The sequence below is a fragment of the Oncorhynchus tshawytscha genome, linkage group LG20 (genome assembly GCF_018296145.1).
Source record: "Oncorhynchus tshawytscha isolate Ot180627B linkage group LG20, Otsh_v2.0, whole genome shotgun sequence".
Lineage (NCBI taxonomy): Eukaryota > Metazoa > Chordata > Actinopteri > Salmoniformes > Salmonidae > Oncorhynchus > Oncorhynchus tshawytscha.
In genome coordinates this window covers 14777923-14790989 of record NC_056448.1, presented here as the reverse complement: position 1 = coordinate 14790989, position 13067 = coordinate 14777923, and the positions used below count along the sequence as shown (strand labels likewise).

General features: G+C 39.6%; 1 protein-coding gene across 2 annotated transcripts in view; it reads left to right on the top strand.

The window, feature by feature from the left end:
• Positions 1–18: 18 nt before the first annotated feature.
• The window catches only part of LOC112219385 (iporin), a 29715-nt gene continuing 16666 nt past the window's right edge, over positions 19–13067 (top strand). Inside the window, exon 1 of one of the 2 annotated variants that reach the window (XM_024380588.2) lies at positions 19–142. The gene's annotated coding sequence lies outside the window, so the exon portion shown is untranslated. Of the gene's footprint in view, positions 147–13067 lie in introns of both variants that reach the window. The other variant, XM_042302238.1, reaches the window with a different exon arrangement.

Below are 13067 nucleotides of genomic sequence, written 5' to 3'. Positions count from 1 at the left end.
TCTGGCCTCTGTTTTCACCAGCACTAGAAGCGCGGCGCCCTGACTGTTGGAAACCAGGAACTGTCCTGCAACGGTTGGAACTATTAAACAATGTACAACAAAATTATCGATCGAAACCTTCAAACTACCTGCAACATCCACCGTATGTATGTTTAATGTTGTTTATTTTACGTAATACATCACCATTCGAGGGGCGCATGTTTTATTAATCATTCAATTATATTATGTTGAAGAGTTGGAAGGAAACATATATCGTTATTCTTCTCAATTATATAATATGCATATGCATCCATTGCAACTTTAAGTTGGACAAATGGGAGAAGATTACAGTGCAAGTTTTTACCTACAGCTGTTAGAATAAAATGTAGGTTAGGAGATGCTTTTCCATGATGCTTTTCTGTGATGCTTTTCCATGATGCTTTCCCATGATGCTTTTCCATGATGCTTTCCTGACAAATGTAAATTAATTTCTTTGTTTTTTATTGCTTTAGTGTGTGTTCATTTAGAATGGTATTTAATGTAAACGGATTTAGGACATTGTAGTGCGACTGGCAAATGTTGGTCATGTGTGTGTTGCGGTAGACTACTGGCATGATGCGGTGACACACGTTCTGGGCTCCGCTGTCAGTTTCTCGCTTTCGCACTCGCCCTATTTTACTCGCCTTCCCCATCTTTCATGCAGACCCTATGTCTGAAAACTGTGTGTGTTTTGGAGCGTTTTCAGTGCGAACAGAAATTGTATTTGAATTAGGCTACATCATTTGTAATTTGTATTAGGATATAGAATTTGAATTTAATATTTTTGAATTTTTAATGCACAAATTTAATTATAGAATTCATCATTTGAACTTGTATTTCATGATTTGAAACTGAATTTAATTAATATTGCATTACATTTTAAAATTCTAATTTAATTTAATATTCAAATTGAATGTTTATATATTCAGTTTCAATATGGTAGATATTGAATTCATTGTCTGTGTATACAGTTTACTTACTATTATTGAATATGTTAATATATTTCATATATTCAATTTCTCAGATACATTCAGATTCAGTTTTCTAATTCAGTAATCTAAATTCCGATTCAAAACCAGAGACAACATCATGGTACTTTGGCAGCCAGGAAAAGTAGAGGAGAACAGATAGAATAAAACACTGTGGTAAACAGAAGCTTCTTGTGGTTTCTGAAGCCAATGTGGCATGTTGAATAAATGTTCTTCTTTATGAATTTGGCTCTACCGTTGGAACTGTTTTGGCTATAAACTATTATGACCCCTTTCCTGAAAGCTTAGACTCTCTGAAGCATGGACGTGCCTTCTGTTCCACTCTATGATGATCACATGCCGCGTACGACACGTTAGAAGGGAGTGTCACAAAAAAACACAATTTGGCCCCCATAAGAATATAGTTGAATAGCCCTGTCATAACCCCTCGGGATAGTATTTCCACTCCCTTTTCAATTTTGCTCTTGTGACTGACTGGGTTCAAAACAGGTCTCCTGCATGTCACAATACTGTGTTAGCCCACTTAGCTAAAGCCTGTAAGTTCAGGTAATTCATATAAAGCTAGCGCTGCTACTCTCTGTTCATCATATATGCGTAGTCACTTTAACCATATCTACATGTACATACTACCACAATCTCAATACTTTGTTATATACCCTTTGTTGGCAATGACAGAGGTCAAACGTTTTCTGTAGGGCTTCACAAGGTTTTCACACACTGTTGCTGGTATTTTGGCCCATTCCTCCATGCAGATCTCCTCTAGAGCAGTGATGTTTTGGGGCTGTTGCTGGGCAACACAGACTTTCAACTCCCTCCAAAGATTTTCTATGGGGTTGAGATCTGGAGACTGGCTAGGCCACTCCAGGACCTTGAAATGCTTCTTACGAAGCCACTCCTTCGTTGCCCGGGCGGTGTGTTTGGGATCATTGTCATGCTGAAAGACCCAGCCACATTTCATCTTCAATGCCCTTGCTGATGGAAGGAGGGTTTCACTCAAAATCTCACGATACATGGCCCCATTCATTCTTTCCTTTACACGGATCAGTCGTCCTGGTCCCTTTGCAGAAAAAAGCCCCAAAGCATGATGTTTCCACCCCCATGCTTCACAGTAGGTATGGTGTTCTTTGGATGCAACTCAGCATTCTTTGTCCTCCAAACACGACGAGTTGAGTTATTACCAAAAAGTTATATTTTGGTTCCATCTGACCATATGACATTCTCCCAATCTTCTTCTGAATCATCCAAATGCTCTCTAGCAAACTTCAGACTGGCCTGGACATGTACTGGCTTAAGCACGGGGACACGTCTGGCACTGCAGGATTTGAGTCCCTGGTGGCGTAGTGTGTTACTGATGGTAGGCTTTGTTACTTTGGTCCCAGCTCTCTGCAGGTCATTCACTAGGTCCCCCCGTGTGGTTCTGGGATTTTTGCTCACCGTTCTTGTGATCATTTTGACCCCACGGGGTGAGATCTTGCGTGGAGCCCCAGATCGAGGGAGATTATCAGTGGTCTTGTATGTCTTCTACTTCCTAATAATTGCTGACACAATTGATTTCTTCAAACCAAGCTGCTTACCTATTGCAGATTCAGTCTTCCCAGCCTGGTGCAGGTCTACAATTTTGTTTCTGGTGTCCTTTGACAGCTCTTTGGTCTTGGCCACAGTGGAGTTTGGAGTGTGACTGTTTGAGGTTGTGGACAGGTGTCTTTTATACTGATAACAAGTTCAAACAGGTGCCATTAATACAGGTAATGAGTGGAGTACAGAGGAGCCTCTTAAAGAAGAAGTTACAGGTCTGTGAGAGCCAGAAATATTGCTTGATTGTAGGTGACCAAATACTTATTTTCCACCATAATTTGCAAATAAATTCATTAAAAATCCTACAATGTGATTTTCTGGATTTTTTTTCTCATTTTGTCTGTCATAGTTGAAGTGTACCTATGATGAAAATTACAGGCCTCTCTCATCTTTTTAAGTGGGAGAACTTGCACAATTGGTGGCTGACTAAATACTTTTTTGCCCCACTGTAGCCTGTCTTTTTACTGTTGTTTTATTTCTTTACCTACCTATTGTTCACCTAATACCTTTTTTTGCAATATTGGTTAGAGCCTGTAAGTAAGCCTGTTGTTTTCGGCGCACTTAACAAATGAACTTTGATTTGATTTAAAGGATGATACACTACTCATACTGAGACTCAGCCCCCCCCGAAGCATTCCAACCCAACGCACTATTGAAAAAGGCCTTCTTCAATGGCGCAAGGTGCGACACTTCAGGCTGAAGAGTGAGTTTACAAATCCCCATCTGCTACATTCACACCCCAAATTCACTCCACAGCGACCCCAGTGGTTAAACTGAGCGCAACTGTAGATCTGAGTCCAGTGGCACCATTGTAAAGGACGCCACGATGCCTGCGAGTACCGCTTCCCTATGATATAGCTCAGATGGAGGCTCAAACTCAGGACTTCTGCCTCGTAAACACACGTGACTGCCATCCTGAAGCATTCCAAACCATCGCACTATTGAAAAAGGCCTCCTTCAATGGCGCAAGGTCACTTCAGGCCGAGGGGTGAGTTTCACAGATCCCCATCTGCTACACGAATACATGTTAGATGCGTTAGTTTCAAGTTTCCGGCAATGGTAGTCATAAGGGTAATGTGACTGACTAGGTTAAGAATGTGTTAGCCTGTTGAGCTAAAGCCTAGGCATTGGTCCTGTGACTTGGATGGGTCTCTTCAAGGAGGAGGTCAAAGGGGGGTGAAGTGTAAGACAGGTGGTTCGGTGACCACGCTCGCATAATGAGTAACTTGTCTGAGACCTGAAAAGTTGCATTGCCTGGCACACAGGAGCCCTGGGTTAGAACCCCATCAGTCAAACTAACAACTTTAGTTCTCAGGCAAGGTTGCTCATCACACGCATGGATCACCAAAACATTAAATGGGGTGCACAGATCCTTCTGCTTCTGATTGCCACAGGAAGGGTTGTTGTTGTGCAAAAGGCCTGATTTCGAACCCAGTCAGTTATATTGGTGCCATGATCTCTGAGTTGGTCAAAGGGGGGTGAAATGTAACAGGGGTGGTTCGATAAACCACGCTCTTTTGATGAGTAACCTTGCTGGACACTTTAAGACTTGTGTTAGCTTCCTGAACTCATCCCTTTGAGCTTTAGCTAAGTGGGCTAACACAGTCTTGTGACATGCAGGAGGCCTGCTTCGACCCCAGTCAGTCACAAGAGCCAGATTAATAGGGAGTGGAAACTGGAATGACTATCCATAGAAGGGCTATGACAGGGCTATTCAACTATTCAGCCAAATTGCAGTTTTTGGGACACTCCCTTCTGATGTGTCCTGCGCAGCATGTGGTCATCATGGAGGGGAACAAAAGGCACGTCCATGCTTCAGAGAGTCTAAGCTTTCAGGAAAGGGGTCATAATAGTTTATAGCCAAAACAGTTCCAACGGTAGAGCCAAATTCATAAAGAAGAACATTTATTCAACATGCCACATTGGCTTCAGAAACCACAAGAAGCTTCTGTTTACCACAGTGTTTTATTCTATCTGTTCTCCTCTACTTTTCCTGGCTGCCAAAGTACCATGATGTTGTCTCTGGTTTTGAATCGGAATTTAGATTACTGAATTAGAAAACTGAATCTGAATGTATCTGATAAATTGAATATATGAAACTTTGATAAACTTGACATAATAGTTTGTAAACTTGATACACGGACAATGAATGCAATATCTACCAATATATAAATATTGAATTTGAATGTTCAATTATATTGAAATTGAATTTTAAAACGGATTGCAAAAAGTTGAAATTATGAATTTTATTATTAAATTTGTGCATTACAAATGAAAAAATATTAAATTCAACTTCAATATCCTAATACAAAATTATTAAATTCAAATAAAATGTCTGTTCGCACTGAAATTGCTCCATAACACACACATACTTTTCCTAACCTTAACTGCAAAACCTAACCTTAACCCTAAACCTAACCATAGCTTCTAACCCTAAACCTAACCATAGCTTCTAACCCTAAAACTAACCCTAGCTCCTAACCCTAAACCTAATTCTAACCCTAACACTAATTCTAACCTTAACCCTAAACCTAACCATAGCTTCTAACCCTAAAACTAACCCTAGCTCCTAACCCTAAACCTAATTCTAACCCTAACACTAATTCTAACCTTAACCCTAAACACCCTAGAGACAGCATTTGACCTTGTGGGGACCAACAAAATGTCCCCAGTTGGTAAAATTCTTTGTTTGTTTACTACTCTTGTGGGGACTTCAGGTCCCCACAAGTATAGTTAAATACGTACACACACACACACACACAGTTTTCCATCCACTCTGTTTGAGAAATATTCTGTTGAAATGACTGAACAGACTTTTTTTTAACCCTGTCAGTCACCTTGCTCATTCCATATTACCCCTACCTTACAACAATTGTTTTCACAGAATATAGGCCAAGCTGTTCTAATCTGAGCATCATAATGTCTTCTGTACTGCCCTCCAACTGCTCATTACAGAGAAACAAACTTTATAGAAACAGACAACAACAACTTAGGTTTGTCATCTTGATCTGTCTTCCACTAGACCACAGCATCTGATTCCAGGGCTAAGAACAGAATAGTGAGTTGTCTGTGTATCTCATGTTACAACAATTTCTTCTCTCATATGAGATGGATTAGTAGATCTGACAGAAATGTTGCTACCGCAATAGTTGGGGCTAATCACATCAGGTTGATCTGGTTTCCTCTAATATTCCTGTATCCAGGCCACAGAGTCTTTGCTCCACTAGTTTGTGTCTATTAGTAGCCAGGCAGGCATGGGTGCTGACTGGGATGCAGGGGGCATAGCAAATATGCAGTGGCAGTGGTTAGTCATCTGCAACAACATCTTGTAAGCCTGCATGGCCCACTTTCCACAGGAAGTTCTCTCCTGGTATTTCATTCAATTGTCTTATTTAAAGGTGAGAGGCTCCAAGGTATTGTCAGTGCACAAATCCCAGTTCTCACTGATATGACGTCTATGTGATCAGAGATCATCTTCAACTGGGTAGTTCCATGAAAGGAGTACCTTTTTGTCTCCCTTTGATATTTTAAGTAGAAATTGTGCAATAATATTGCATTTTAAAAGCCTGTTATTAAATGAAATGCCCTTTTAATAGGCACTTACTGTAGTCATTTTTTTTTAAACGTAACTTCTTGAGATGGGAAAATTCATTTTTTATTAAGTTGAACATGTGTTCTTGATGACAGAATGTTACAATTAGGTGAAATCAAACCTTTTTTCTTAAAAAAACAAAAACAAGTAACACTTCTCAAAAGACACTGAATTGGTGGAATGACCCAACTGTTGTGCCAAATCAGGAACAGTAGTCTTGTTGATGACAAGTGATGCTGTTATGTATTTCTCTAGCAAACCGATTGATTGAGACACAGAGTCACATAGGCCTATATCCTGTGATTCAAATATGAGGGTATTTATGAAAGTGTCTGAAATGGATATTACTATGTTATGGCAGTGATGGATAGGTTGGAGATATTTGTTGATGTGTTATTTATTAGAGACCTTTCCAGTCTTTCCCTGGTCCCTGGCACCAGATATTGGTGAGATTATTTACAGATTACACCCAGATGAGGCACTGTGAGGGGTGTGAAGGATGCAACACTCTGTACCCCAGAAAACGGAGCAAACAGACATTTTGAATTTAGAATCTCTTCGGGGTTATCTATAGTGACTTGACTGCAATGTGAAAATAAGCTTCAAGATGATCGACTATTTGGGTGATTTAACAGAATTCGGAAAATGACAGGGTTTCCTATTCTAAAACAGAGGCATGAACAATCGTCTGGCATCATACAATCATACACACACACATCAAGCTCCCTTCATGCCAGGAGGAGAGTACAGCCCACCCTCGCCAATTTTTATTTTATTTTAAATACTGTGTCATTGAATTAGAAATGTAGTTTAGTTTCAATCAGTTTTTTGAACCTGATTTGCTAGTTTCAGTTGTATAAAAATATTATATTTCGTTTTTATATTATTTAGATTTAGTGTTAGGGACAGAAAGCATGCATGGGAGGCTCAGAGGCATTTGTGTTTATTTTATTTTGGTTTTTATTATTTTTTGGGTGGGGGGATCACTTGCAACTGGAGGGCAGTAATACATAAGGTGATGAGTCAGGTCATAGGTTAAGTTAGGTTTAAATTATAAAGTAAATCTCAATGTGACATACATTTAAAAGGAACAGAACAGAGACTGTTGCAAAGAATCGGGTTGAAGGAAACTCTCTCTAGCTCTCTTTAACACCAATCCAATGCTTTTCAACTTTAGTAGTGCATGTACAAAGAATCAAGATAAGTACCTAGTCGATTTTTCCCGTTAGCTAGCGATAGCTAGTGATAGTGATGCACAAGCTATTCCTATTTGAAACCTCACCATCCTGGCCGCATTTACCCACCAGCTGTCAGAACTCAGGATAAATCGAGGGCAGGCAGAGTTCGATAATCCAGGGCAGAGTCCGTAAGGTACAGAACAGCAGGCAGGGTCAGGGCAGGCAGAGGTCAGTAATCCAGGGCAGTGTCAAAAGGTACAGAACGGCAGTCAGGGTCAGGGCAGGCAGAATGGTCAAAACCGGAAGAACTAGAAAACAGGGACTAAAGAGAACAGGAGTACGAAAGAACACGCTGGTAGGCTTGACGAGACAAGATAACCTGGCAACAGACAAACAGAAAACACAGGTATAAATGCACAGGGGATAATGGCGAAAATGGGCGACACCTGGAGGGGGGTGGAGACAAGCACAAGACAGATCAGTGTGTGACACCAGCCAGATTCAGTAGCTTGATAACTCCAAAAGCTTTAAAAACCCTTTGAAAACCCCATTAGATTTTTGCCCAAAGTTTAGAAAAAATACTAAAACTGAACATAATTCATGATGGTTTTTATTTTTAGTTAGTTTTGGAGTAAGCAGAAATAGTTTCAGTATAGTTTTAGTTTTTCAAACGGGTTTGTTAATTATTTTATTTCAGTTTACTAAATAGTTTTTTTCAGGATTCGTTTTCGTTTTCATTTACTATAATAACCTTGATATATATAAACAGTATGTGATAGTCTGCTGTGTGCATAGGTCTAAGTGTTAAAGTTCCAATGCAGCTGTTTTTATCTCAATTTCAAATAAGTACCTTACTGTGATTGTTTTCAATTAAAATTGTCAAAAAGATACAAAAATAGCTTCTTAGCAAATAGCAATTTCTCAAGCAATAATTTTTCTAGGACTGTCTGGGAGTGGTCTGAGTTTGGAAGGGGAAACTGAAAACTAGCTGTTATTGGCAGAGAGGTTTAGAACTCTCTTTATTACGGGCCTATTAATGCTATAACTGCTAAAGCAGTCATTTGGACTGCTTATGAATTTATTATTTACTGTAAAAAAAAAAAAATTTAAGATTACTCTGCCATTTTTAAAGTCATGCCCCTTTTTAAAGTCTATATTAACACACTGTTGTTGTTAGAATCGTAATATCACAAACATAACTGGAGTTATAACCACTTTTAGGAGGGCATGTCATTTTCTAAATGGTTTTCCCTGTTGCCCCTCATTCGCCTGACAGTAGGGCCTGTTCCCCTCTTTTTTCCAACAGTTGGAGGTGCCGTGCCCAGTTGATAATCACCCCGATAATTGCCTAGAAACTGAACCTAAACTTTACTGAAACTAGTTTCACATATATAACAACAGATGAAATAAATGAAGTAAAGTATGTTGGGGGATAAAGAGGACAAATGGGTGAGTTGATGATCGAAGTGAATGATGCATAATTATGTAATTATTGTGATTGAAGAACAGGGTGGGCCATTCTATTGTATTGATCTATTCTAATTATATATAATCTTAAAATTGTAGGTAGGGTGAATTCGGAATAAGTGGAACACATTTAGCCTTTTCCGGTTCTGTAACTGCTTTCGACATCTATCCCACATAATAGGTTAGTCCAACACATGATACACTTCTGAAATCCTCAAGACGTTTCCTAATCACACAACAACTAGAACAAAAATGTCCTTTTCACAGGAGGCATGTTTTCAGTTCGCATTTGGTTGACTGGGACAGAATGTTAAATAAACTGGGACACTATTATTAAAGTCCTAATTGTACCCCAATGACAATTAAATTCAATGTTGTGTGATAAGGAAACATTGACGATTTCAGAAATGTATCATGTGTTGGACTAAGATGTTGGATAGATGTCTGAAGAGGTTACAGAAGACCGAAATGCAAAAAAGTGTCCCACTTTTTCTGAATTAATTCAAATAACAGTACTAATATCAGTTCTACAAGAACAAATAAACTGGATATAGTACTACAAGACCCAGAGCTCTGCCTAACCTAAGTACAGGGGGTCCCTAATGTGAACTGAATCTCTTTCCTCCATTGAAAAAGCTGCTCTATGTTGTCCCACTTTAGCTGCTCCATGCTGTCCCACTTTAGCTGCTCCATGTTGTCCCACTTTAGTTGCTCCATGCTGTCCTACTTTAGCTGCTCCATGTTGTCCCACTTTAGTTGCTCCATGCTGTCCTACTTTAGCTGCTCCATGTTGTCCCACTTTAGCTGCTCCATGCTGTCCTACTTTAGCTGCTCCATGTTGTCCCACTTTAGCTGCTCCATGCTGTCCTACTTTAGCTGCTCCATGTTGTCCACTTTAGCTGCTCCATGCTGTCCTTTAGCTGCTCCATGTTGTCTCACTAGCTGCTCCATGCTGTCACACTTTAGCTGCTCCATGCTGTCACGCTTTTTAGCTGATCCATGCTGTCCCACTTTAGCTGCTCCATGTTGTCCTACTTTTGCTGCTCCATGCTGTCCCACTTTAGCTGCTCCATGCTGTCCCACTTTAGCTGCCTCATTTTGTCCTACTTTTGCTGCTCCATGTTTTCCAACTTTAGCTGCTCCATGCTGTCCCACTTTAGCTGCTCCATGCTGTCCCACTTTAGCTGCTCCCTGTTGTCCCACTTCAGCTGCTCCATGCTGTCCTACTTTAGCTACTCCATGCTGTCCTACTTTAGCTGTTCCATGCTCTCCCACGTTAGCTGCTCCATGCTGTCCTACTTTAGCTGCTCCATGCTGTTCTACTTTAGCTGCTCCATGCTGTCCTACTTTAGCTGCTCCATGCTGTCCTATTTTAGCTAGCTATGGTTGGTAAAGAGTGACAACAACAAAAAATGACAATTACAAAATTGAAACAATATTCATTTTTTTTATGGACCCATATGCTGAGTGTGAATTACCCAATGACATTCGGGGGGGTCTCTCTATTGAGTGCGTGACTAAAAAAATGATGGGCCTAATCATATAGACGTCATTCAAATTGTATTACCTTTTATTGTGGCATGAACACAACCAGTAAGGATATTTTAATTTGATTGTCAAACAAATAACTTCAAAAAGTAGGCTACCTGTGCATGTTCGTCCACTCCACAATAGTTCAAGCATCCAAACTTCATGTATACTCACGCCATTTGAGAAATTGAAATATACATTGTCACAAAACACCTGAAAGTATGCCTAATAACTTTTAGTGTCTGTCTTTGATTAGGCCTACATTAATTGAAACGTCTTACTGACAAAATTAAATTTTTTGTAGCCTGAAAAGTTGGGACACCTGAAATGGTGTGAAACTGTCCCGGGAAAACGGGATGGTCATCCGAATACGGTCAATTTACTAGACTAGGCTACAATGTGTATTAACATGAACTTCAAATAGGCCTACCAGTAGGTAGCCAGTGTTTAGTGGTAAAAAAAAAATGTGGGTAAACTCTAATTTCCGGTCGTGGTGAAAAAAGTCATGCCTACTTTCCCCCAAAAATCTGAAAAAGGTGGGTAAACGGTGTTTACTTGCATTTACCCTCCACTAGGCTTACACCACTGTTGGTAGCCTACCCTCTCAGGCAAGGCAATTTTTAACAAATGAACACATGCAGAATAGCATACATTCAGTATAAAACATGAGTTGAATCATAACATATTTTACACCCTAGTTCAAGAGTTCACCCTAGTTCCATAATTCATGATTTAAAGTTGAGCTGACAGATGTTTTGCACTGTTTTGCTATGGCTTTAGTCATCAATCTAACAAGAGGGTAATATTTCGTTAATCTAGTAGTGTCCCCTCCCTGGAAAGCTATGACCTTTGGCTTTCACCAGGAATTGTTCATTTATCTCTGAGAAAAAAAAACATGATCCAGTACACACAAAAGTACAATAAAATCTATACCAAGATGATGATATGATAAAATATATTTGTGAATGAATAAGCCTTTTCATACTTTATAATATGTTATAATATAGGAATATCTACCCAAAATATTTCACCTTCTTTATTACTTTACCAAACATATTATGACATTAGTGAGTGTCAAAAATCTGTTACATTTGTGAACGTCTAAATCAACATTTGGTCCATTTAAACAGCGTGCGTCCCACTTATAGACTAGGGGGAATCCTTAGTATATGCAATGTGTCTGTCTCTGATGTAAAACACATTTTTGACTTCCACACAAAATTACTTCTTTACTTATTTTAAGTTTAAGGAAAAGTGTAGGTCGGATTCTTTATCATAGAGCTATGAAAGTTATGTATTTAGATCCGCCTTCTTGGGACAAATTCAAAGATTGCTTTGAAGTAACATTACGGTGAAGTGATATAAATGGATGTAATGATGCAGCCGAACACCAGAGGGAGGCAAATACAAGTTTAATCGACAGAGGACATTTACATGGTCCTAGGAAGGTCTGGATGGCTGTCTTCTGACTTAGAAAACGGTGGGAAGTAATGTAAACATATACATTTTTTTTTAGAAATTCTAGTAGGATTTTGGGGACTGTCAGTTTTAATGCATGGAGTATTCACAGATCGTGTGACATAAAACACTATCTTTCTTTATTTACATTAATGACATTTATGGCAGTGTTATTTGTCATTATTAACAATAGCGTTAGCCGTGTTTAACAATAGCGTTAGCCGTGATGCTAATTGTTGCATTCCTCCAATAGAGTTCCAGACACTTGTAGAATCTATGCCAAGGCACATTGAAGCTGTTTTTGCCGCTCGTGGTGGCCCAAAACCTTATTAAGACACTTTATGTTGGTGTTTCCTTTATTTTGGCAGTTACTTGTATATAAAACGCAGGAAAATCACGTTTCCGACTGCACTGGGCCTTTAAGAGGTGTACATGAATGGCTGTGTTGTGTAACACGGTCTTTCTATCAGACTATCAAGTTTCAAGTTTTATACAGTATGTTTGTCCATGTAACGTCCTCTGTGATGTGGACACTGAGAAACTTAAAACTGCTGATTCTCTCTACTGCAGTCCCATTGATGTGGATCGGGGCGTGTTCCATTCTCTGCTTCCTTAAGTCAACAATCAACTCCTTTGTTTTGCTGAGGTTGAGGGATAGATTGTTGTCCTGGCACCAGAATGCCAGTTAACTTACCTCCTCTCTATAGGCTGTCTCGTCTTTGTTGGTTATCTGCAGTATTGCTGCCCCAGTTGCAGTGCAGAGTCAGACAGACTATAAGTAGCCAGTGGCGATTTTAGAATGTAAATCTTGGTTGGGCAAACAAAAAAAATTGGGGGATGCATGCCAGCAAAGCCACTACACAACACAACACTAAACAATACATGAATTGCAATATAACAGTGACAAACAGTGCCCACAAACTGTTAGGGCCTACATAAAGCTGTCCCAACAGCAGAGTCCCAACAGCAGTCCAAACACCTTGCCACTACTACACCTGGCTATCAGCAGAGCCTTGTCTGACAGTAAAACAGTTCATTCATTTACTGCCTTTAACACACACTGATATGTCTGACTTGCTTAAACAAATGTGATTTCTACTGACAATTGTGATGTACAAACTATGGCATAAGGGGACGATAAGCAGACGAGGCAATCCGTCATTTCGATTAAGACATTAATGAATGTAGTTAATATGAATATTTGTTCAGCACTTTTGAAATGTACAGCGACAGAATTCAGAACATGGGCCGTTCTTACAG